General features: G+C 37.0%; 1 protein-coding gene across 9 annotated transcripts in view; it reads right to left on the bottom strand.

The window, feature by feature from the left end:
• Positions 1-23,881, bottom strand: part of SLC16A7 (solute carrier family 16 member 7) — a 240,717-nt gene that overhangs the window by 158,739 nt on the left and 58,097 nt on the right. For 5 of the 9 annotated variants that reach the window (XM_078146080.1, XM_078146078.1, XM_078146084.1 and 2 more), the window contains exon 1: positions 11,067-11,128. The exons of 3 other annotated variants lie outside the window; for them this stretch is intronic. The gene's annotated coding sequence lies outside the window, so the exon portion shown is untranslated. Of the gene's footprint in view, positions 1-11,066; positions 11,129-14,788; positions 14,828-23,881 lie in introns of those variants that run through there. One more of the 9 variants, XM_078146074.1, reaches the window with a different exon arrangement.

The following is a 23,881-nucleotide window of genomic DNA, read 5'->3' as shown; positions in this document are numbered from 1 at the left end:
ATTTCCTTTTTTTTTTTTAGCTCATTTAACAGATAAAACAGGAAAACAGGGTTAAGTGACTTGCCCAGGGTCACACAACTAATAAGTGTCTGAGTTCATATTTGACTCAAGAAGAGTCTTCCTTATTCCAGACCTGACTCTTCCCATAGCACCATGTACCATTTCTTAAAAAAGACCTTTTCTATTCTCATCCTCCTCTAGTCCCACCCCATCATTTTATGGATAAGGAAACTGAGACCTGGAGAGCTTAAGGACTTGCCCAGGATCACAAACCTAATAAGTCCCCAAAGTAGGGTTTGAATCCAGGACCTCCTGACTTAAGATTCTTGATCTCAGCAGCATAGGATTTAGAGCTAGTACTATAGGTCATTCAGTCCAAGCTCCTCATTTTACAGATGACAAGCCCAGAAAGTGTTAAGTGACTCTCCCAGGGTTATAAGGCTTACAGCTGAGACATTAATTTGAAGCCAGATCTTCTTAACTACTACTTTAGTTGCCAATCTACTTCAGTATTTCTCCTGCCCAAAAAATATATTAGTTTCTATTTGAATCATTTTAGTTTTTCTATTTTATTTATATTTTCTATTTCCTTCTCCGTGTACATGTTGTCTCCCCCCTACTAGTTCCTAAGGGATTGGGGAGTGGAAACATTTTGTTTATACATTCCCTTCACCCAGCACAGTACCTTGCCTATTGCAAGCATCTAATGAAGAGTGATGAATTCATTTTACAAACAAAGAAACCAGGGCCTAAAGAGGCAGGGACTTGCCCTAGATCAGACCATGAATGTGTTCCCCATATTTTCAAACTATACATCTTAAAAGACGTATACATTTATCTGTAGACTTACAGAGCACAAAGGGTTTATAAATACATAAATCTCCATTCACCCATTCAATATTGAGTACATTCGACTCATATATAATACTGTAATTAGGGCTAGACAAAGAACTATGAAGATTTTTTTTTCTATTTAAGATGACCATATCAGCAAAGGCCTGACCAAAAAAAAAAAAAGATAATTAAATCAAACCAGTAGATGGTGATAGGTACAAGAACTGTACTTTCTTTGGTATAGGGGACTCCCAAGTGAGCCAACTCCCTCTACTAATACAGGTTCGCAGCTTCTCTGCAGTATATGTTCTTAGAGAGTTCCCCAGAGCACTGAGGTTAAATAGCCATCTCACAGTTACAGGGTCAATATGTGTGACAGAGGCAAGATTCAAATCCACATCCTTCTGGCTTCAAGGCCAGCTTTTCATCTACTATCTTAATGGTGTCAAATTCAGTTAGAAAGAGGAACCACCAAATCATATATGAGGATCCCTGTGGGGATGCATATTGACTTAGAAAATGACATATTGTGGGGCAGCTAGGTGGTGCAGTGGATAGAGCTCTAGCCTTGGGAGTCAGGAGGACCTGAGTTCAAATCTGACCTCAGACACTTGACACTTACTAGCTGTGCGACCCTGGGCAAGTCGCTTAACCCTGATTGCCTCACCAAAAGAGAAAGAAAGAAAGAAAAATACATAATGGGGCAGCAAGGTAGTGCAGTGGATAGAGTACTGGCCCTAGAGTCAGGAGGAGCTGAGTTCAAATCCAGTCTCAGCCCAAACACTTGACACTTATTAGCTGTGTGACTCTGGGCTAGTCACTTAACCCCAATATCCTTGCCAAAAAAAAATGATGTATCATCTTCTTGTTATATTTTATATGTTGTTATCGTATTACGTTGTATTTTTAGTTACTTTGTTAAATATTTTCCAATTACATTTTAATCTGATTCAGGCCACAATTGAGGGTGTGATAGGCTGCATAGGGCCCATGGGCCATGTCTTCGACACCTCTGTACTACATCATAAGAGAAAAGAGTAAGACAACCATGTTTAAATATGGGTTTTGTGTGACCTTGATTAAGCTGACAATCATCCCTCTAGTCTTCAGTTTATTTACAAAATAAGGTGATTAGACTAATAATCTCTCTAAGATTTTTTTTCAGCTCTAAATCCTATGATTCTGAGCAACACTAGCAAACATCCAACAAGGCAAGTATTTGGGAAAATAATAAAGATAAATAAATTAGAGGAATGAACAGAAGTGGGGAGCACAGTAGTAACCAATGAATTCAAGTTCAAGGTGAATTTTTTGGACAAGTTAAGCTAATATAAAATAGATTATATTTTCTTAGTAGTAGATATCTTTATTTTCCTTGTCTGATCTATTTTTTTGCCTCATAATAAATCACAGAGTGACAGATTCACCAAAGCACAGAATTTCAGAATCAGAAGGGACTTCAAGGGTCATCTAGTCTAGCCCATACATGATAAAGAATTCCCTACACAACATCCTTGATAAGTAGTCATCTAGCCTCAGTCTGAAGACCTCAAGTGAAAGAAAAGCTTGACCTACCTTCCTGAGGCAGCCCACTCCTCCAAAATAGCTCTGCTTTTTAGAAATGCATTTCTTACATAAAGTCATAATCAGCCTCTGCAGCTTCCTGCCATGGTGCTTAGTTATACGATCTGGGGCTAAACAAAACAAATAGTGCCTCTCTTCCATAGGAGCATTCAATTATTATCACTATTCTGATGGTTCTCAAATCTTTAAATCCAAGCTTAGTTTCTCTGTTGAGCTGTAATCACACATCTCCAATCGTCTCTTGGATAGATCAAACTGGATGTCCAATAGACATCTCAAACTCATTGTGCCCAACATAATCCTTCAAATATTTTAATATAATTATCATTTTCCCCTTAAGCCTTTTCCAGGTTAAATATCCTAGGTTTCTTTCATCAATCCTCATTTAGTAAATCTCCAGCTCCCTCACCATACTGATTTGCTTTTATCTGTACATGTTCTAACTTGTCAATGTCAGGGCACTAGGTGGCACAGTAGATAGAGTGCCAGGCCTGGATTCAGGAAAAATCACACTCCTGACTTCAAATCTGACCTCAGACACTTACTACCTGTGTGACCCTGGGCAAGTCATTTAACCCTGTTTGCCTCAGTTTCCTCATCTGTAAAGTGAGCTGGGGAAGGAAATGCCAAACTACTCCAGTATATTTGCCAAGAAAACCCCAAATGGGGTCACAAAGAGTCAGACATAACTGAAAAAATGACAAACAACAACAAACTTGTCGATGTATTTATAAAATGCATTACTTGGGAAGAAGATGATGTCATAAATATGTTTGGGCTAGAGCAGAGTACAGTGGGACCTTTCTTATTCTAGAAACTTTACAAGTTAGTATAGATCTTGAACTTTGAAATTTCTCTTGTTGACCACTATGTATTATGTCTTCATGAGCCTACTCTTGGGCTCATAATGATATCTGGTCCTGCAAAACCTCCCTATTTCTTTTTTAAGGAGCTATAGCATATGAAATATGCATGACTGAGAAAATAGAGGAGGGCTCCAGAGGAATTTTGGTAGACTCAGCTATTGTTGCCCTTGGGGTATTAAATCATTATCACCCAGAGTTACTGCTCAGGTGGATGAAAGTGAGCTTTTCCCCCAAGACACCAAAGTCCCAGGAACTACACATACTTAGAATGGTGGGCCAGTCATGATATGACCATCTCCACTCTCTAATTCAATCTGTGAAAATACTCCAGAGTCTAATAGCCATTCCAATGATACCTCATTCCTGCAATCTGTATTCCTTCTTTGTCTTTAACCATTCATGCACCCATTGATTCAGCTGAGTAAAAGGTGGCAATAGTTGTGAGTCTGTTATTCTAGCAAGAAAAATAACGGGAATAACAAGATGAAATTGTAATGTTATTTACCCAAATATATAACCTGTTGGTTCTCACCTTGAATACCCTTCAAACTCTGAAGAGCTTGGTTCACTATTATGAAATCTGAAAAATGCTTAATTTTTCATAGACTGTACCTTCATTCTTCATTTTAGGTAGTACAGATTTATGTCACATTTCATGACTGAGTATACGTTATAGAAAATGTTCAGATACCCGTCCATGTATTTGTGTGTATACACAGAGGTACGTATACACATATATCTACATATCTGTATGTATATATATATATATATATACATGTATGTAATATATATACATAACTTTTGTTTTACTGAAAACTTAACAAACTTCAACAAATTTTTTTGCAAATGTAAAGAAAAAAATAAGTGTTATATGAAACTATGAATCTCTATTACATACAGCTTATTTTTTTCAAGTATATATTAAATTTAGCACTAAGAGAACCCATAATGCCCTGCTTTTCTCTGTTCCTTCTGAACCTTCTGATGTTCACTACCGTGTATTTTTCAAATGTTTCATAGATGATACTTTTTTCTTCTTTTGCAGGGGGCATTACTATCACTATACCCTGGCTGCTTCTACAACTCCCTTCCCCCTTAAATGGAGGCCTTCCCTTATAGCAAATAAGTAGAGGCAAGCAAAACAAATGTTCACATTGTTCATTTCTGAAAATGCTTATCTCATTCTGAACCTACAATCTATCATCTTCCTGCCAAGAAATGGGAAGCATGTTTCATCATTAGTGCTTGGGAGCCATAACTCACCATAGCACTGATCAGAGACCTGAAGGTTTTTAGAGAGGTTTTCCTTTATGATATTGTATTCATTGAATACATTGTTATTCTGGTTCTAATCACTTCCCTCTGCATCAATTCCTATATGTATTACCACATTCTGGCTTTCCTGACATGATGCCTCTCTCAGGACTCACAGGCTTCTCTTTATCCTTTTATAAAGTCTTGGACTCACCTTGGTTTCTCTTTGGTTTCCTTAATCATTGTTTTCTCTGCTGCTCTTTTTAGAATTTTGCTGGGGTGTATGTGGGAGAGCTGACTTCTCTGTAGCCTTTCATATCACCATCACATTCAGAATTTAACCCCTTCGTGTATTTTTAAAACATTATGGGAGTGATTGATATTACTCACTTGGCTTTTTTCTGCTAAACCAAGGAGCAAAGATTCAAAGTGCAATTAGTTATGATAGACACACTTATATCCCAAGCACCATGTGTCAAGGGCATATCTTTGCTCCACGTTTTGAAACAAGTAGAATTTTTTTTTAAGAGAAAGTCATATAAAGGCACCTGAGTTTCAGAATCTAGAAAATTAAGAACCCATCTTTTTAGGTGATCAAATAATAAGCGAGTATAAGAAATGAGTTGGATGAATCTTGATTAAAAAAAACACCTTAAAAATGTATGTTAGGACTGTTGGAACATTTTAAAATATCTTAAAGCAGAGATGTCAGATATGACCCCTGGTACTCTCAGATTAAAAGGTAATAGGGAAATATTTCAGAAAATAAATAAAAATACACTACAACATGGATAATGTTAACATGTGGTTTTTTAAGTCAATATGTGCCAGGGGATCTTTAAGTACTTTTAAGTATGGTTTAGTGGTCCTTTCATTTTATATGACTGTCTTAAAAGAAAAGATGATTGGAGATTAAAAATGAAAGGTTTAATGTTCTGCAGACTACATGATACAGCAACATTAAATGGAATAACAAAAGAAATGAAATATCCTCTGAAATCATAATGTGCATTACAAATGCTATATTATACCAACATATTAATATAAATATTTTTCAGGAAAAAATGGAAATTTAGAATTATCAGCCATTGTATTTATAAAGCTTTTTTGGTTATTTTAATGTGGGACCAGGAATGTTTTATATATAATATATATTCATATACAATATATGAATATATATTATATATTCATTTAAATTGTTCTTAAGTTTGAGGCCTTGTATTATTATTGTTATTTTTTAAGGAATCAAGGTTACAATCTAAAAAAAGATTTGTTGCTGTTATTGCCTTTCTTCTACTAAATCATTTCAAGCAAATCCATCAATCCTTGTCACTTGGCTACATGACAATTACCAAAAGGTACCCAGATATGTCATATTTTTTCCCTCAAATTCTAGGCTACAGTTATCAAATGGTCTAAAACTAGTAACTTTTATACTGCACAGTCTTTGACTGCTTCTGAGTTTATTATATACTGGCAATGTCACCCCTACTCATAAACCCATGCTTTGGGAAGCATTCAAATCTCCCATAATAGTTCTACTGTTCAGAAACCTTCCTGAAACTCGAGACAATCTGGATGAGACCAATCCCCCAAGGCTGGGCCTGTTAGCTATCAAAGTAATAGAAGGCAGGTGATCTAGGGATGAATACCAATTCTATGACTTACTACCTGTATGACTTTAAGCAAGTCACTTGGCCATTCTGAAATTCAGTTTCCTCAAATGGAGGATAATCCCTCTTGCACTATTTTCCTCCCAGGGTCATATAAGAAACAAACACTAGGATGGAAATGAAATATATCTGTCTCCTCCATCCTTACAAGCCCCTCACTTCATCCAATCATCCCCACTAATTACGATCCTTTCTCTCTCCTCCCTTTTATGAAAACCATTGATAAAGCCATCTTTAAAACAGTGGTTCCACCTTATCTCTTTTCACTGTCTTTATAACACTCTGCAATCTGTCTTCCCAACTCATCATTCAACTAAAACTGCCCTCCCCAACAATCTATTACCAACAGTCTACTGACTGCTTAATCTATGGTTTTTTTTCAATCTGATCCTTCCTGTCTCCTTTCAAACAGTTGACACTGTCATCTACTCCTGGAAACTCTCTCCTATCTAGGTTTTCATGACATTGCTCTCTTCTGATTCTCCTCTTATCTATCCAACCATTCCTTTTCAGTTTTCTCTGCTGGTGATTATATACATATACATATACATACATATATGTGTCTGTGTGTATATACATATCTATATATACACATACATACTTGTGTGTATGTATGTGTGTATTGTTGTATGTATATTTATATGTATATGCACACATACATATATTCACACACACACACATATGCATATACACACATCTTTCATTTTGTCTCTAGCGTTTAGCACTGTCCTTGGAAATAGGCAGTACTTAATAAATTCTTGTCAACTGATTGCCTAAATGACTAACTGAATGATTATTTAGTAACCATAAAGCTTTATGTAAATAACATTATTGTTATTCTTTCCTTATGACTAACTATATTGGATTCATTCCTAACACTTTAGTTAACTTAAAAAGCTATTCATTATAATCCTGGGTAAATAAACATATCCCTTATATACTCTGTAAGAGGACTTCTCGACAAAATCCTTAGGCAAAATGTTCAGAATTTAGAGACACACTGACGCTACTATTTGTGACCTGTGTGACCTTAAGCAATAATTAATCTCTCTGAGTCTCCATTTCCTCACCTATAAAATGAGGGGGGGGCTAGACTGATTGATTTTAAGGTCTCTTCTATCTCTATGAGCCACACACTCTACTGTGTCTAAAACTGTCAACAGTGTCACTCAAGTATAACAAGTACAAAAGCAGCTAGCCTTGTGTTAACTAATGAGGCAAAAGGCAGGATGTTTGCTTCTGATGAGGTTAGTAGCCAGGCTTTGGGGACCCTAGAGAAAGCACAGAGGGACTTGAGAGGTGATGACTTCTATTGGGCCTCTGAACTCCCTGGAGCTCTAATTTGGCAGGCTTAACTGAAGTGAGCCACAGATAAGGACCAGAAGGAGGAAGGGCACAAAGGGAAACATGATCTTGAGAAAGAGTGATTATAAGAACACAAAAAGGTAATGGGAGGTGGGCAAAGGAAGCAGGCTGACATGAGAGGATGAGCTATATGGTCTTAATGGATAGGGTGCTAGACTTAGAGTGCCTGTGTGGCCTTGGATAAATCATCTAAACTCTCAGTCTCAGTTTTCTCCATCTGTTAAATGGAGATAGTAACATCTGTAACACTCATCATACAGGATTGTTGTGAGAAGCAAATGAGATAATGGATAAAAAGGCATGTATTAAGTGCTTATTATGTGTCAAGAGCCTTGTTAAATACTTCAGATACAAATAAAAAAGTAACAATGAGCCCTGCCCTCAAGATGTTCATGTTTTAATAAAACATACAGAATGGTTCAAACAGAACCTTTCAGTTTGGAAAGTAACAGAGATAGTGAGTGAAACCAAAAGGGAGTAGAATTATAGCCCTTTTGTGGAAGCAATGAAAGTATTGATTATGGTTCCATAACAGGAACTCCAGGGCCAGGGAGAAGAGAGGATAGCCAAAAGGGTGCGTGAGGAGATGGCCAGGGAAGAAAGTGAAGCATTGCTGGACTTGTCCTGGCTGAGTGTGGTGGCCATTCCAGGCACTCAACGATAAGGACCATGAGGCTACAGGGAGAGTATGACAGAGATGAAAGAGTTAAATTATGCAGGATGTGGTCTGGTTCAGCCAACAAGGTGAAGACAGGCAACGCTACTAACAAATATAAATATCATCTCTAATCTAGTTAAAAACAGATATACTGAAGATGAGAATGGGGCTAAAGTCCAATGTTCTTAGGAAGATCACAGGGAGAAGGGCATGAGAAGGGTTGACTGAAGGGACTATTAAGAAAAGATGAGATAATTCTGGAGAAGAGGTATTGAAATATAGTTCCCTTTTCTCAGTAGAGGTGGAGAAAGAAGGGAATAATATTGCATAGGTTATGAGATATGGTTATATTGCCTCCTTCTTTCCCTAACTCAGGGGTGGGGAACCTGCAACCTCGAGGTCACATGTGGCCTTCTAGGTCCTTGGGTGTGACCTTTTGACTAAGTCCCAAATTTTATAGAACAAATCCTTTTATTATGGGGATTTGTTCTGTGAAGTTTGGATTCAATCAAAGGACTGCATTTGAGGACCTAGAGGGCTATATGTGGCCTCAAGGCTGCAGGTTCCCCACCCCTGCTATGTATTTTATTGTTATGAGGGAGATGCTTATGAGAGGAGGTAATAGCAGGAAAAGATTGTTATAAAGATTAAAAGTGTTAAAAGTTTAAACGATATATTTATCATGACAGGTTAAAACAAAATATAAAGAGTACTATGAGTGGCAGGGAGAGGGTTACAAGAAAAGGATGTGGTCTATAGTTACATGTTACAATTATAGCATCAGGATTCCGGCACATGTGTGTTTTTGTTTTCTTTTCTTTTTACATTTGCTTCATGATGAATCATTTTAAATGTTGCCCAGCACCCTGGGAGGAAGAGGTTTTTTTTTCCCCAAAAAAACATTACTGACTTACAGACAGAAATGAAAATAACCAGGTTTTTTTGTTTGTTTGTGTGCTTGTTTCCATGAACAGGAGTTGGAAGGTGAAAGGATCTGAGACAAAAGCCTGGTATGCTTAGAGTTTATAGATAGGAGAGAACTTAGAAAAGATTGCCTAATCCCCTTATTGTACAAATGACGCCAGAAAGGAAAGGAGGGTTGTCCAAAGAAACACAAGTGGCAAGTAGCAGACACTTCAATGCAAAAGCCACGTTCATTCCACAACGCCACTTGTCTTCCACCCCAATACTCATTCAAGAAGACTTTTCAGTCAAAAGCATCATCTGGTTTAATACAGGTCTTTCCCCTTAGATTTCTCGATTTCTTTCCCAATATTCTTCCACTAGCAACTACCCCTAGTGCCTGCAAAGTTAGCCCTTCTACTTCTAAAATATAATGTAATTTTCTATGATCATTATATGATTTGTTTTCTGTGGCACAACACTACTTGAATTGTTACACCTGGGAAAAGTTATATGATTTCTGGGTTTTTCCCTCCTCTTTTAAAGTTTTATTTTATTTTGTTTAAACTGCTACAAGAAATTAAGTACATCAATATTTTTCATGTTATTTTTTAATTCAACAGCAAATTTAAATACGTATTTGTAATATAATAAATTTACACCTTTAATGCACTTGATGCATCAGCTGTATTTGAGGACGAAGAGGAGGAAGAAAAGGAGGTGGAATAGGAGGAGAGCTTTTACAGTATAGTGCTTTAAGGTTTGCAATGTCCTTTTAAAATATTATCTTGTTTGATCCTCATAACAATCCCATAAGGTAGATTCTATTACTATCTTCACTTTATGGATGTGGAAATTGACTCAAAGGTTAAGTGACTTGCCCAGAGTCACACAGTGAGTAAGCGTATGGCTAAATGTGAACTCAAGTCTACTTGACTTTAGGGCCAGTACTCTATCCATTTCATCACCTAGCTGCCTCTAATACTCTATAAAAGATCAACATTTCTCTCTGTGTTTGTATTTCCTAAAGGGAAACATCTTATCTTCATCATTGGCACTGTTGCTATTCCCTCAAGCAGCTTGGACATCACGACTGTGATCACTCCGAAGTCACTTTTCAATGCTGAAATATGACTGTGAACTTTGATATATTCTCAAAATCTATCAAGGGTGGTAAACATGATTTCTCCAAAAATACCAAACAATCCTGCAAAATGTATTTTGTCAAGGGAAAAGGTTATAAAAGGACCAATGCTTTCATGTAGTTCAGCTTGATTTCCTTAATGTAGTACCACTTACCTTTCAGTACCAAATATTGTAGAGCTAATTACACGTGCCTGGTGAAGTGTCTCAAACTAACCCTTCTGTTATTTGTTCCATTAGTTCTATGTAAAAAGCCTTGTTGCTAAAACTTAAATAAAATACAGTTATACTTTTGTTGGTCCTCTGCATCTCATGCTGTAAACAGGCATGTTTCAGACACACTTTGTAATCAAATTATGTGATGATATTTATCTAAACCATTGCATGTGTTAAAAATAGATATTATTCCCAACAAAAGTTCAGAGTAAGTTTACAAGATTACAGAATTATAGGATCCTAGATTTAGAATTATAAGGGAACTCCTTCATTTTACAGATGATGAAACTGAGACCCAGACAGTCATTTGCCTAGGGTAACAGAGCTTGTAAGATTTTTTTTAAGGTGGGATGATTGATTCTCATTAACTAAAAATTTGAGTGTTTGTTTTTAAGTCTTCAAATTAAAATCTAATCCTCCCTTGGGCCTGTCTTTCCACTTACAATGGGCAATAATGATAATAGTTCATATTCATATAGTATTTTGATGCCTGTAATGTTTTTTGTTTGTTTGTTTTCTTTTGCCATTTAATGCTGACAACAACCCTATGAGGAAAGCTGTATAACTAACCTTCAGAAAGGTTCAGAGACTTGTCCAGGACCACAAAGGAAGACCATCATATATCCACAGCCCTTTGAAACAAAACACCTTTAAGAAATTGTCAGTTTCCTTCATTCCATATCCTCAATCTGCTCTCAAATTCCATACTTCATTCCCAATATTGCCCAAATCTATCTCATTCTTCAGCCCTCTAATCATAATATAAAGCAATGGCCAGCTCTACTCTAGCTGACTACTGAGGCCCCTTCCAGCTATAAATCGATGACACTAGGAACCCCTACCTAGACTACTACACCTTCATTTTCCTAGTATGCCTACCTAGAGCACAATCCACACTTTGATATACACATTGGACAATCCTAGATTTTTAATTGTAATAGACCTCATTGACTCCAGGCTCTTTATTTACAGGTGAGGGAGCTGAGGCTGAGAGAGGTAACTAACTTACCCATGATTACACAGCTAGTAAGTTAGAAGCTCAATAACATTGCTGCCAAAACTGGCTTCTCTGCACAGTTGTAAACATGATACTACTCTCCCTGAGGCAACATGGTGCCTTTCAGTATCTTCCAAAGACAAAAATCAAACATTGATTTAAGTGCCTAATTTATGACAGGATATGGTTGAAAGCTATACCATATATATGATGTGGCACATAGAACCATCTTTGGAATCACATAGTTGCCGCCTTGGTGCTTTAAAACTCTCTCTGTGTTTATACACATGTGTATACAATATACATATTTGTGCATCGTGTGTGTGCGCATGTATATACACATATGTTCTACATATAAACATGTGTGTATACATGTAAACATGCACTGTGTGATATATGCTTATCTTGTACACATGCATATTTATACAGGTGTGTATACAAATGCGTATGTGTGTAACATATATGTTATGTATTATATAATACAAATCAGCACATTCTAAAATATTATTCTTTGTTTTTTTTCTCAATTTCACAACATCCTTTACATATCCCCCTCTTCCCACTCATACAGCCATCACCCATTTCAGGCCCTCGTCGCCTCTTGTCTAGATAGACTTTTGCAATGAGCTTTTGATTGGTTTCTTTGCCTCACTCCAATCCATCCCCCACCCCCCAGCTGCCAAAGTGATTTTCTTCAAGTATATGTTTGACCACATGATTCCCCCCACTCAATGAACTCATGAATCTCCTATTATTTCTAGGATAAAATAGAAAGTCCTCTGCTTAAACCTCTTCCCAGACAGGCCCTTTGCTACCTCGACAATCTCCTTGTTCTTTATTGCCCTCTACACATTTTATGGTCCAACTATACCAGCCTACTTGTTGCTCCTCACATAGGACACTTTATCTCTTATTTTCATGCTTTGCACTGGCTGTCCTCCATGTCTCCCTTTTCACTTCTACTTCTTAGAATCCCTGGCTTCCCTCAAGACTAACTTCAAATATCACATGCTGCAGAGAGGACTTTCCATTCCTTCACTTGCTAGAGTTTTCCCCACTAAAGTTATCTTCTATTTCACACACACACACAACACACACACACACACACACACACACACACACACACACACACACCCCATATTATATACAAATATATGCATATGATATATTTACTTATATGGATGCATTTATATGCATTGCATTTCTTCCATTATACTATAAACTCCTTGCATGCATGTATATATTTTTGTCTTTGTATCTGCAGAGTGGCTGGACATAGTTAACAATAAAAAATACTTAGTATTCTGTTTTATTTAGAATAAGACTGCAGAAAGCTCTGTGAAATCAACAGACAATGTGATGAAGTAGAAAAAACATTGAATCTGGAATCAAAAGGCCTTGAGATTGAAACCTAGCCCTGTTACTTACTAGCCATATGACACTGAGCAAGTCATTTCAACACTCTGGGCCTTAGTCTCTTTATTTGTAAATTGAGAGAAAAGGATCATTCCTCTTTCTAACCTCTTAAATTTTTTTGAGTACTACCATTCTCAGAGTCTTCCTTCACAATTCACTCTCCCTTCATCCCCATACACAATCAGTTGCCATACCTTACTGATTCTAGCTCTGTAACATCTTTTAATCTGTTTGTTTCTCTCCATGCACACTACCAGAGTTCAGGATCTCATCATTTTTTTCACCTATGTGAAAATGCCCTCAAATATGCTCCAAATATGCACTTCAAATGTCCAAAATATCCTCTTAACATGTTTCCTTGTCACAAGTCTCTGTCCTCTTCAACCCATCTTCTACACCAGTGGTGCCAAACTCAACAAAAATGGGGGCCACTGAATTGTGCATAAGGATGCCGGCAGATAAATAGTACTTAGAACACCATGTTAGCATTATTTATGTCTTATTTTTATTTATTTTTTTAAAGTCCCCAATTTCATTTTAATTTGGCATGTTTGATACCTCTGTTCCCTCCAGCTTACAAACTAATATTCCTAAAGCTCCGTGTTGACCATGTCACTTCCCTACTTAGGAAGCTTCAGTTGCTTCCTATTATATCTAGAATAATACAAACACCCTGTTTTGCCCTACACTACCATTATAGTCTTATTGAACATTAGTTCCCCATAACAAACTCTTCTTTAAAGTCAAATCAGCCTAGTTAGTATTCCCTTCCATGACATTTCATCTCCCACCTTCATTTCTTTGCACAGGTACCCCCCCCATCTATGCCTTGGCATTCCCTCCCTACCCAACTATCTCTCTTAAAATCCCTAATTCCTTCCAAAGGTTAGCTTAGCAATCACCTCCCACAACATACCTTCCCTAACAACCCCAGTTACTAGTGCTACCTCTTAATTATGTTGGATCTACTTTGTCTATCAAATAACTAATATACATTTATTATCTGCTGGGCACTGCACTAGCTGCTAGAGATACAAAGAAAATCATTGATAGCTCCTGACCTCACATTTTAATGGAGGAGGCAAAATATACACAAATAGCTATATATAAGATCTATATAAAATTTATTTCCCCCGGTAATAAGTTCCTGAAGATCAGGGACTATTTCATTTTTTTTTTATCTCTTTGTATTCAAAGCACAGTGTTTGGCACATAGGTGTTGCTTAATAAATGCCATTGACTGAATCAATGAATCTAAATTTCTCTTTCTTTGAGAAACTCCTCAATGATTGGGTGAATTTGGGCCCATGTATAAACTAGTGCTGCCTTCCTATTTCTTTCTGCCCCAAATTCCCAAGTTATTTTCAACAACACAGTTACCCTCCCATCAGATTGCTCAGCATGAAAATGAAGGGTTCCAGAAGGAACTTTGTATGAGTACCAGAATATCCTTTTTTAGACAACATGTTCAGAATATCAAGCTCAGGTTGCCAAAATGAAAAGTGGTCAATTAAAGCTGTTCATACATGGCAGGGCTTACTTTCAATAGACACTGCCAAATAACCTTCAGAATACCTGTCAATCACGTGGGAAAAGGGACAAAACCTTGAAAAACCTTCACAAGTACAAATAGTTGGCATGCCTAAAGGCATTTTGGTAACTGAAGGTGACACGGAAGCCCTTGTTATTTGCGTGAGTAGCATCCAAGTCTATTTAAAGACTAGCAATGCACTTTTAGAGACTTTCAGCCATTTAAAGCATGCAAAGCAGTCATTAAAATGTGTCAGAAAAATGAAGCTGTGAAGAAGCGATCCTGTATTTACAGAGTGCTCAAGCTGATAGCAGTTATCATTCCAAAAGGAAATAAGGACATACTTACCAAAATTAACAGAAGAAAACCTGTGATCATCAGAATGGCCTAAATTACAAGGAAGAAAGAAAGAAAAAAAGAAAGATAAGAACAAGCAAGAAATAAAATTTGTCTTCAAGTTTACTTCCTATTTTGAGTATTTGAATCCCATTTCTCCTTTCCTATCAAGAGTTCCCTTGAATTGGCCAGTAACTATTCTGGATCTGGAGTGCCACTGAGAAATAGTAGCTCCACCAAGAATGGCTCCCATAGAAGATGTGATTTTAAACCCATATGGAGAACTCTATTGTATAACAGTACAATGAGAACTATTATCCTTTATAACAAAAGTTTTTAACCTGGGATCTACGAATTTTTTTTTAAAAGCCTATTTTGAGAACAATATTTCAATACCACTAGTTTCCTATGTAATCCTATATATTTTATTTTTTGCATTTAAAAAGTGTTATTCTGAAAAGGGGTCTATAGACTTTAACAGAACATCAAAGGGGTCTATAACACACACCCCAAAAAATGGTTAAGAAGTCCATCTCAGTAGCCAAGATGACTGCCTATTGCTGCGTACTTGAATAACATGAAATCCAAAATATTAGCTTCTATTTGCCTAACACTTCAATAATAGTAACTGAGGATGGTGAAAAAGGAACAAAAATAATGAGAGCATTGAAAGAGGCAAAAAAAATGTGGGGGAAAAACACGTTCTTTCATCTCAATTGGAAATTGATAGAACAAAGAATTCCATAACAGAGACAAAATGATTGATGCAATAAAAAACTATAGCAGATCTTAAATGATATTTCAATTAGTCCTGAATTTAGTCCCAATATTGCAAATGAACAGTAGACTAGTATCAACATGTATCTGAAGAGGGGTGAATCGAGGCCAGAATATATTAGCCAACAGGGTTATAAAACTTGATCATACATAGATTACTGAGTTGTTGCCTCTTCAACTGCAGCCCCAGACTGAATAGTAGTGTATGCCATTAAAATGGTAGCAGAGTTTAGAACATAGAATAACTCTTCTGACTCCAAGATTAACAGCAAATGTGCAGTTCAACTCAAATGTTAATAGAAAAACTTATGGAAGCAGGAAGTCACAACCCAAAATGCAAAAAAAAAAAAAGCTAAAAATATATATTGTTTTGTAATCTGATAACTATATGTGTATGAAATCAGAAGCAGGTGTATCTTTCAGGAATTTTTTGGGGAGTGATATATGATTCAGTCCCTAGGATCCTTTTTATTTTCTTCGAAATGGAATAGACTCAAAGTGATTGATTTTAACTATGATCCTCACCCACATGTAAATGTGAGTCTCCATTTTTTTGTGTGGGAAAAGACTGACAGAGAGAATGAGAATATGTTTCTGGGGACTCTCTGAACACTGAGAAGGTCTGAGAATAAAAAGCAGTATTTGTGAATTACAAGTAGTAAGGATCTATTACCCTATTATCTGAAGTAAGCCACTTTTGACTTGAACTAAGTATAAAATACTGAAGCTGGAAGCATTAATATTATCACTATCATAGTGCTTTATGCTCCACAAAACAGATACACAGCCATATACCCTGACTTAAGGAGACTACATAACTAAAATATATAAGATGCATACAAAGACACCTGCTACCTACTGATACTCTAACTCAAATTCCTCCTAGAATTCTGCAAGTGGCTGCCTCTGATAAGATACAGTAGTCACAATATGTTACCCACTGATATTCCCTTCACATAAACTAAGTTAGTCAATTTGTCTGGCATCCTAAAGGCTTTCTAAAAAATAAAGATCTTAGGATGTAAGGCCGTTATTCATTATGATACTTTAAAATCTCAAAGGCAAGCACTGTTTTGTTTTGTTTTGGGTGTGTGTGTGTGTGTGTGTGTGTGTGTGTGTGTGTGTGTGTGCTAAGGGTCATTCTTAATTGATTTAAAATTTGGGTTCCTGATGGGTTTCTTTTTTTTTTCTTTTTTTCATTTTAGAACAATTTAAGTTCTTAGTTTTCCATTTTAAAAGCTGTGGCACAGTGTACTAAGGTCAAATGAGCAACTTTGAATAAAGACCTGAACACTCCTGGCTGTGTCAAGGAGAATGATTTCATTCTTTTATTACTTCCTAAGAAGTTTGGGTATTTATATAGGACTTGGGACTAAAATAAAATAATACCTTGAGGTTTTATTGAGTTACACATTTGAGTGACATGAGAATTTTCTATTCAGTTAATGATAATATTATTCAATTCAATTAAAAGCATTTATTAATCACCAACACTGCACGAATGCTATACTAAGCACTGTGAATATCTCTCTCTTTCTCTCTCATATATATACATATATATATGCACACATATATATATATCTATGTGTGTGTAAAATACATATTATTTGCATAAAATAAATATGTGTATAAAATGTATTATATGTATGCACATATACATATAACATACATATATATCACATATTTATACATATGCATTACATACAATTCCCACCCTTATGGAACTTACATTCTATCATATCTAGATTTCCTAACTTGAGATCTATGAATTTATTTGTAAGATTTTGATAACTGTATTTCAATATATTTAGTTTCTTTTGTAATCCTATATATCTTATTTTATACATTTAAAAATATTGTTTTAAGGATTCCATAGGCTTCAACCAACTGCTAAATGTGTCCATCATACACACACACACACACACACACACACACACACACAGAATTTAATGACCCCAGTACTAGAGGGATACAGCATGCACACCTGTAAGTTATATGTGTCTGTGTATGTATTGATGCATGCATGCACATGTGTGTTTGTGTGTGTGTGTGTGTGTGTGTGTGTGTGTGTGTGTGTGTGTGTGTGTGTATGGCAAACACTGACAACCAGGAGGAATCAAGAAATGCTGCCTGTAGGAAGTGTTACCTGAACAATGGGATTCTAAGAAGCAGAAGGAAGAAGAAAGATGGAGGATAACTTATGTAAATGGATGTTGTACAAAAAGAATAGCTAGGCCAATTTGACTGAAATGAAGAGTGAATGAAAAAAAATGTAACAGGAAATAAGACAGGAAAGGTGGGTGGAAGTAGAACATATTTTTGTTTCAGAGCCAATTTTAATGGATAAACAGTGTGTATAGTGGAAAGATCACTGGATCTGAAGTCAGAAGACTTGGATTCAATTCTGGGTAGGCTGCTTACTAGCTATATGACTTTGAGCAAGTGGTTTTCCCTCTTTGAGTCTCAGTTTCCTCATGTGAAAAAAAAGAGGATTAAATTAGGTGATTTCCAAGGTCCCTTCTGACTCGATCAAAGTGTAAGAAATTTAATTATATTTTTCTTTCAAATTAAAAATCAATGTGGCCCTTAATAAATTGATATAGGCAGAATTGTTATGTATAAATCATTATTCTATAGAATTGTTCCATAGAATAATTTATTTTAAAAAATCAGCAAAATTGTGTCTGCAGATAAGATTTAGATTGTCAGATTATTTTAGTGATAATAATTTTTAATTAACTTCTCCTTAAAATGAGGTTTCTTTGAAAAGAAAAATACACATATACATACATAGGCATATGCCAGTTATGGAGTACAGAGATTATACTCTAAGCCTCAGGAGTAGATATGATTTCTAAGTTTCTGAAGTTTACACTAGTAAGGTATAAGCCCTGGCATGTTGTTCCAAACTGGAAAGATTTCAAGTAATACCTGTTGCCCAGGAATCAACAGAGCTAAGTTCATAAAAGCTTCCCACAAGGAGATTGGCTGCTACAATGTGAGCTATGGGGACTCATAAAAAAATCAAAAGAAAAATATGAACTGACACTAAGGAAGGCAATGTAGGGTTTCATTCCACTTCTTTGGTGAGAGTAAGGAGAGGGAGAAAATGGATCAGAGAATACTGAAAATAAATATTTTCAGACTATCAAAAAGCACTCATTTAAAGCTTGGTACTTTGAAAATGAGATATTTGGGCCATGACCAAGTATATGCTGAATTGAGTACTGGACTTGGAGTTGGAAATAACTGAGTTTGAATCCTGCCTCAAACAATTACTGGCTTTGTGACCCTGGACAAGTCAATTAATTCTATCAGCCTCAATTTCTTCATCTATACAGTGGAGATAATACCTCCCAGAGCTGTTGTAAGGAGCAAATAAAAACAGTAATTTTAAAGCACTAGTACAATGCCAGGCACATATGAAGTGCTACAAAAATGTTACTTACAATGATAATTTGTGTGCATGCGCGCGCGCACACACACACACACACACACACACACACACAGAGAGAAGGGGGGGAGAGACAGAGACAGAGACAGAGACAGAGACAGAGAGAGAAAGGGTTTCCCAAAATACGTCAGTGCAGGCTCAGATTTTTATAATCTAGCCAAGGGCTCAGAGTCTTAAGATCTGGCCTGCTTGCATTAGCAATACAAATGCTTAGATTACTTAAGAATCTGGCCAATATGGTCGATGTTCTAATAAACCTTTTCTTTGGTTGAAAGAAGGTGTGGGTCGAATTCACTTGGGCAGCACCTGTGTATCATGATTTTGGGGTCCCAACACCCGTAAACCACTAAACCACAACATTTTGGCGGCCTGTACAGGGAAGCTGCCTAATCCCAAGCTCTTCTCCAGCCAAGACTGGAAGCTATATAAGCCTCTCCCTCCTTCTTTCTTGCCCTGCAGTTGGGGTTGTTCTACAAGCACCTGGAAGGCTTGGAGATGCTTTTCAGGCAGACAGTTACAAGGCTATCTCACACACAGCCTGAGGCTCTCAGGCTCTCGTTCTGCTGGTTCAGTTACAGGTCATGGACCTAGGTATACCCTTCTGCAGTATAGAAGACAAGGACAGAACACCCTATCCAGAAGCTTACGCCCAATTTTGTCGAGTCTCTCAGTGCTGGGAATTGGGAAAATTGCATGTGCTTTTTGGTTCCCTGAGGCTTACTTACTCCCTTCCCTCTACACCCCTGAATCTTCCTTCATGGAGGTTACATGGAAAAAGTTAGAACTACTGAAAACATCTTAGCAGATTCTGGAAATTTTGTAATCAATCATTGAGAAGTTTTGAAACACCTCATTACAACTCTGGTCACTCTCTTCTCCCACTCCCCTTGAATCAAAGGATATCTTTGTTAACCCTCTCATAGGAGAAGACAGTTTCATCCTTCCCCCCCTCACCTTCTAATTTGCCCTCCCACACCTGGCAAAAGGAAGGAGGGGGGAGGGGCAGCAGCAAGAGCATGGACCTCACTGGGAATGGCCTTGGGCCCTGGGACAATATTTGCCTGAAAGCATCACCCAGGTTCAGCACATCCTGCTCAAGGTAAAGAAGCCGGCCTCTGAACTTGGGTAAGCATGCTCTTTTAAAGTTGTAGTTTTAACTGTTAACGATGAGATGTTGATTCTCTGTGTAAAGTAATTTGGAAATGCATTTAATAAAATTGAAGTCACCTGATTGGTAATAGGTTTGTTTCAAGTTTCAAATTGGTGAACTTTTTGTATCAGTTATGTCAAGCAACTTTTTCATAATTCGGTTACTGCTAGAACAATTTGGTAATTTTTGGTTATTGTTCTAATGTGTAAACCTGCCAAAAAAACTTGTTTCGGTTATGAGTTGCTGAGAATTTGCAAGTATATAGAAAGAATCTCTAATGATTGGCTTTTTACACCAGGACAAATTTAAATTTGAGATGTAAATCCTGGGAAAGTTTTTCCTAACTGGTGATTCATGAAACTTGCTGCTTGAGGTAAAAGCTCATGGGACCACAAATTATTTTAAGTTATCTGATGGATTATAATAATCCATCAATAATCAATAACCCATCATCTCTGAGAGAAATGCTACAAGCTACTCAGAGAATGTGATACTAATGGGAAGTCTACACTGGGAAAGGCTGAGAGGACAATTTGAGCCTCAGTCTAAGATGGTATCCTCCTGGCTCAGTTTCCCCATTATGTTCCTTGGAAAAGAAATGCTACCCACCTGTCTATTCCTGAGACTGGCTATGAGGTGGATTTGATACTACATGTTTGGAAAACTGTGAATTATCTGAATACAAACAGAGCTAAGGATGTTTTATCCTATCATATTTGGACCCTAAATCTTGTCCCTGTTTTATCCTTTTATAGCAAATTTCTATAATCAGAGCAAGCAGTCAGTAAAAGAACAATGCAAGTGTGTGAGATCTTGCTGTTTTGACTTGAATGTGTAGTCATTCAATACCTCCAAACAACTGAAATATCTGGGCCTTGCAATCTTTTCTGTCAGATTTGTGTCTTTCAGACTACGGGCAATTCACCTATGGTTGGGAGCAAACAGCGGGGTACCAGCCAATGCCCCCTTATAATTCCCTGGATGAAGCTTATTCTTGGTTCCAGACACCTCCTCTTTGGGATCCCCTTGAGTCAAAGATGGTTCTACACCTCTTACCAGCAGGAAGCTGTTTCAGAAGCCAAGACCTTTGCCCCTTACCCCAAAAGAATTTGGTCCCATTTGTGATGGAGATGGGATCTGCACCCCTAAAAGGAAAAGACCATGTCTTTGGGATCTGGACCCTAAAAAAAAATATCCCTGGACTTTTCCCAAATCTCTGGCATTTGTCTGAGGCTGTAATCCACTCAACTGGCCTTTCCTTGTGGCTATGCCTTATTTCCCAATTCTGTTCTACCACCTCCCAATTGCCACTGGCCACTTCCCATCCTTAATCCTATCTAGACTCCATTCTCCTTGGGCCACATGGTCCAGGTCCCCAAGAGTTCAATTCACCCCAACTTACTGGGATGAACCCATCCAGATCCTCCTTAGACCCCTCTTCCAGTCACCCAAACTGCTTGGCCACTTATAGATCCCTCCCACAGTCTTCTGTATATAGGTCCATCTTGTCTCCATTAAGGGGCTGAGATTCTTAAAATCTGGCCCACTTGTATTAGTGATGCAAATGCTTATATTCCTTAAGAGTCTGGCCAATATGGCAGATCTTTAACAAACCTTGTATTTTGCTGAAAAAAAAAAAGTCAGTGCTATTAAAGTTGACAACTACATGAAAAATTTTGGCACACCTTATTATACACACACATATACAGATATAGAATTGTGTTGTTCCCCCCCCCATATAAATTACATGCCTAGGAGTGGCTTGTAAGGAGATATCAATAGATACCTGTAGAGTCTCCTTTATTAATCTTTCTCTAATGGAGACTTTGATTCCAACAAAAGGGAAAGCAGGAGGTTAGGGCCAGAGGCTGGGCACTCTGCTCTCCTCAGAGAAAAGGAGTACTGGGCTAGAAATATATCTATCTGCTCATTCCTTCCATAAATATTGTTAGTCTAGAGGAAATTTTTTTTAGGTTCAAGCTGAGCTCCTGATTACTATCCATTAATGGGAAAATAGTCCCCCAAGCCACATATTCCAGGCTTGACTCCTTTCCCATCAAATGCCAGTTACACAAAGAACACACCTAGCAAATAAAAAAAAGCCACTTATTCAAGCCTGTAGCAAACAAATCAGAGAAGTTATGCAATATGAGAATATACCAGATAATTCACAAAGTGAATGAGCTCTGTCATTGGAAGTGAGGTATTTCAGCACAACCAAAAGAGAAAGTCCCAGATCTCTCCTGAAAGGAAATTCTTCAAAGACTCTACTATAGCAAATTGGTGATAGAAACCTGCTCCTCTATATATTGGCTTCTTCCCAGAGCCTTTCTTTACCTTCAGTGAACTCTCTGAGAAAGAATTCTGATACAGATTATCATCTCTCTTGAGGCTGGCCAACTCTACCACCATCATGGACTTGGATCATTGAGTAATTAATCTCCACCACCAATGAGAAAAGTCTTATTCAAATGGACTTTAAGATGAGGGTTTTCACACACACACACACACACACACAGTGCTTTGCAAACTGTAAAGCCCTGTTAGCTATTCTTATTATGACATAGGATATTAATATCCTCACTATAAATAAAGCCAGAAGACATAAAGAAATGGAAAAGAAATGGGAATGATTGCTCATAGGTTTTCCTTGGACAGGTGAATAAAAAAGTTGCTCAAGTTGGTTCCACCATACATCCAAAATCAACAACAACAACAACAACAAAAACATTAGAGTCATCTTTGCCTCTTCCTGTTCACTCTCTCCACCCCCTATTTAATCAGTTGTCTAATCTTGTGGATTCTGCTCATTATACCATATTTTCCATCAATTCCTTTTTCTCCACTTACACTGTCACCACCCTGGTTCAGACCTTAATCATTTCTCATCTATACTTATCTCTTGCTTAGTCTCCTAACTTATAGACTTTCCTCTATAGACTCAATCTTCTACAAAGCTGCCCAAAGCAAAGGCCTAATCTTACTACTTCTTTGTTCAAAAGTGTCTAGATGATCCTTGTTGCCTTCTCACCAAGCTAGATCTAAGCTAGCTTTACTTGTTTCATGTTATTCAGCTTCCTACAATCTACATGACAGTCAAATTCTACTTCTCCCCTATACAACCTCTTAGAGATAGGGAGTAATTCAACATTCTATCTTTTGTCTCCATATTTAATTCATTTTCTAGCTGCTTGAACTTTCAAAAATTGTCCCCTGATTCTCTGAATACCTAACATCTCTCTTGGAATCCCCACCTCCCTTAAAGACTCAGTCAGATGCCACATCTTAGAGATTTTCCCAATTCCCCCAGTTAGTTTTCTCCTTGAAATGTGTGCACACGTGTATATGTATGTGTATATAAACACATACACGTACATATATGCGTATAAAACAGAAATGTTTGCATGCATGTATACATATGCATATATGCACACATATTACTTGGGTCATATACACAGATGGGTAAGTACATAGTGCATGCAAACACACATATAGACATATATATAGTGTAAAAATAAGTGTTGATATTACACAGTACATATGTATGCATATGGTATATATAAATACACATATGAGATACATATGTATTTATATTGTGTACGTGTATAGTACTTATTCATTTGTGTACATGCTCCAAGTAGCTCCCTTAGTAGGGACTTTTTAAAAAATCTTTTGCCAGACTAAAGAATGAGGCTAAATTTAATAATGATATGCAATCAAAATG

Source organism: Phascolarctos cinereus, unplaced genomic scaffold (assembly GCF_003287225.1).
Source record: "Phascolarctos cinereus isolate Bilbo 61053 unplaced genomic scaffold, phaCin_HiC Scaffold_1;HRSCAF=81, whole genome shotgun sequence".
Lineage (NCBI taxonomy): Eukaryota > Metazoa > Chordata > Mammalia > Diprotodontia > Phascolarctidae > Phascolarctos > Phascolarctos cinereus.
The sequence above is the reverse complement of the archived record's forward strand: the minus strand, read 5'-3'. Positions and strand labels throughout refer to the sequence as shown.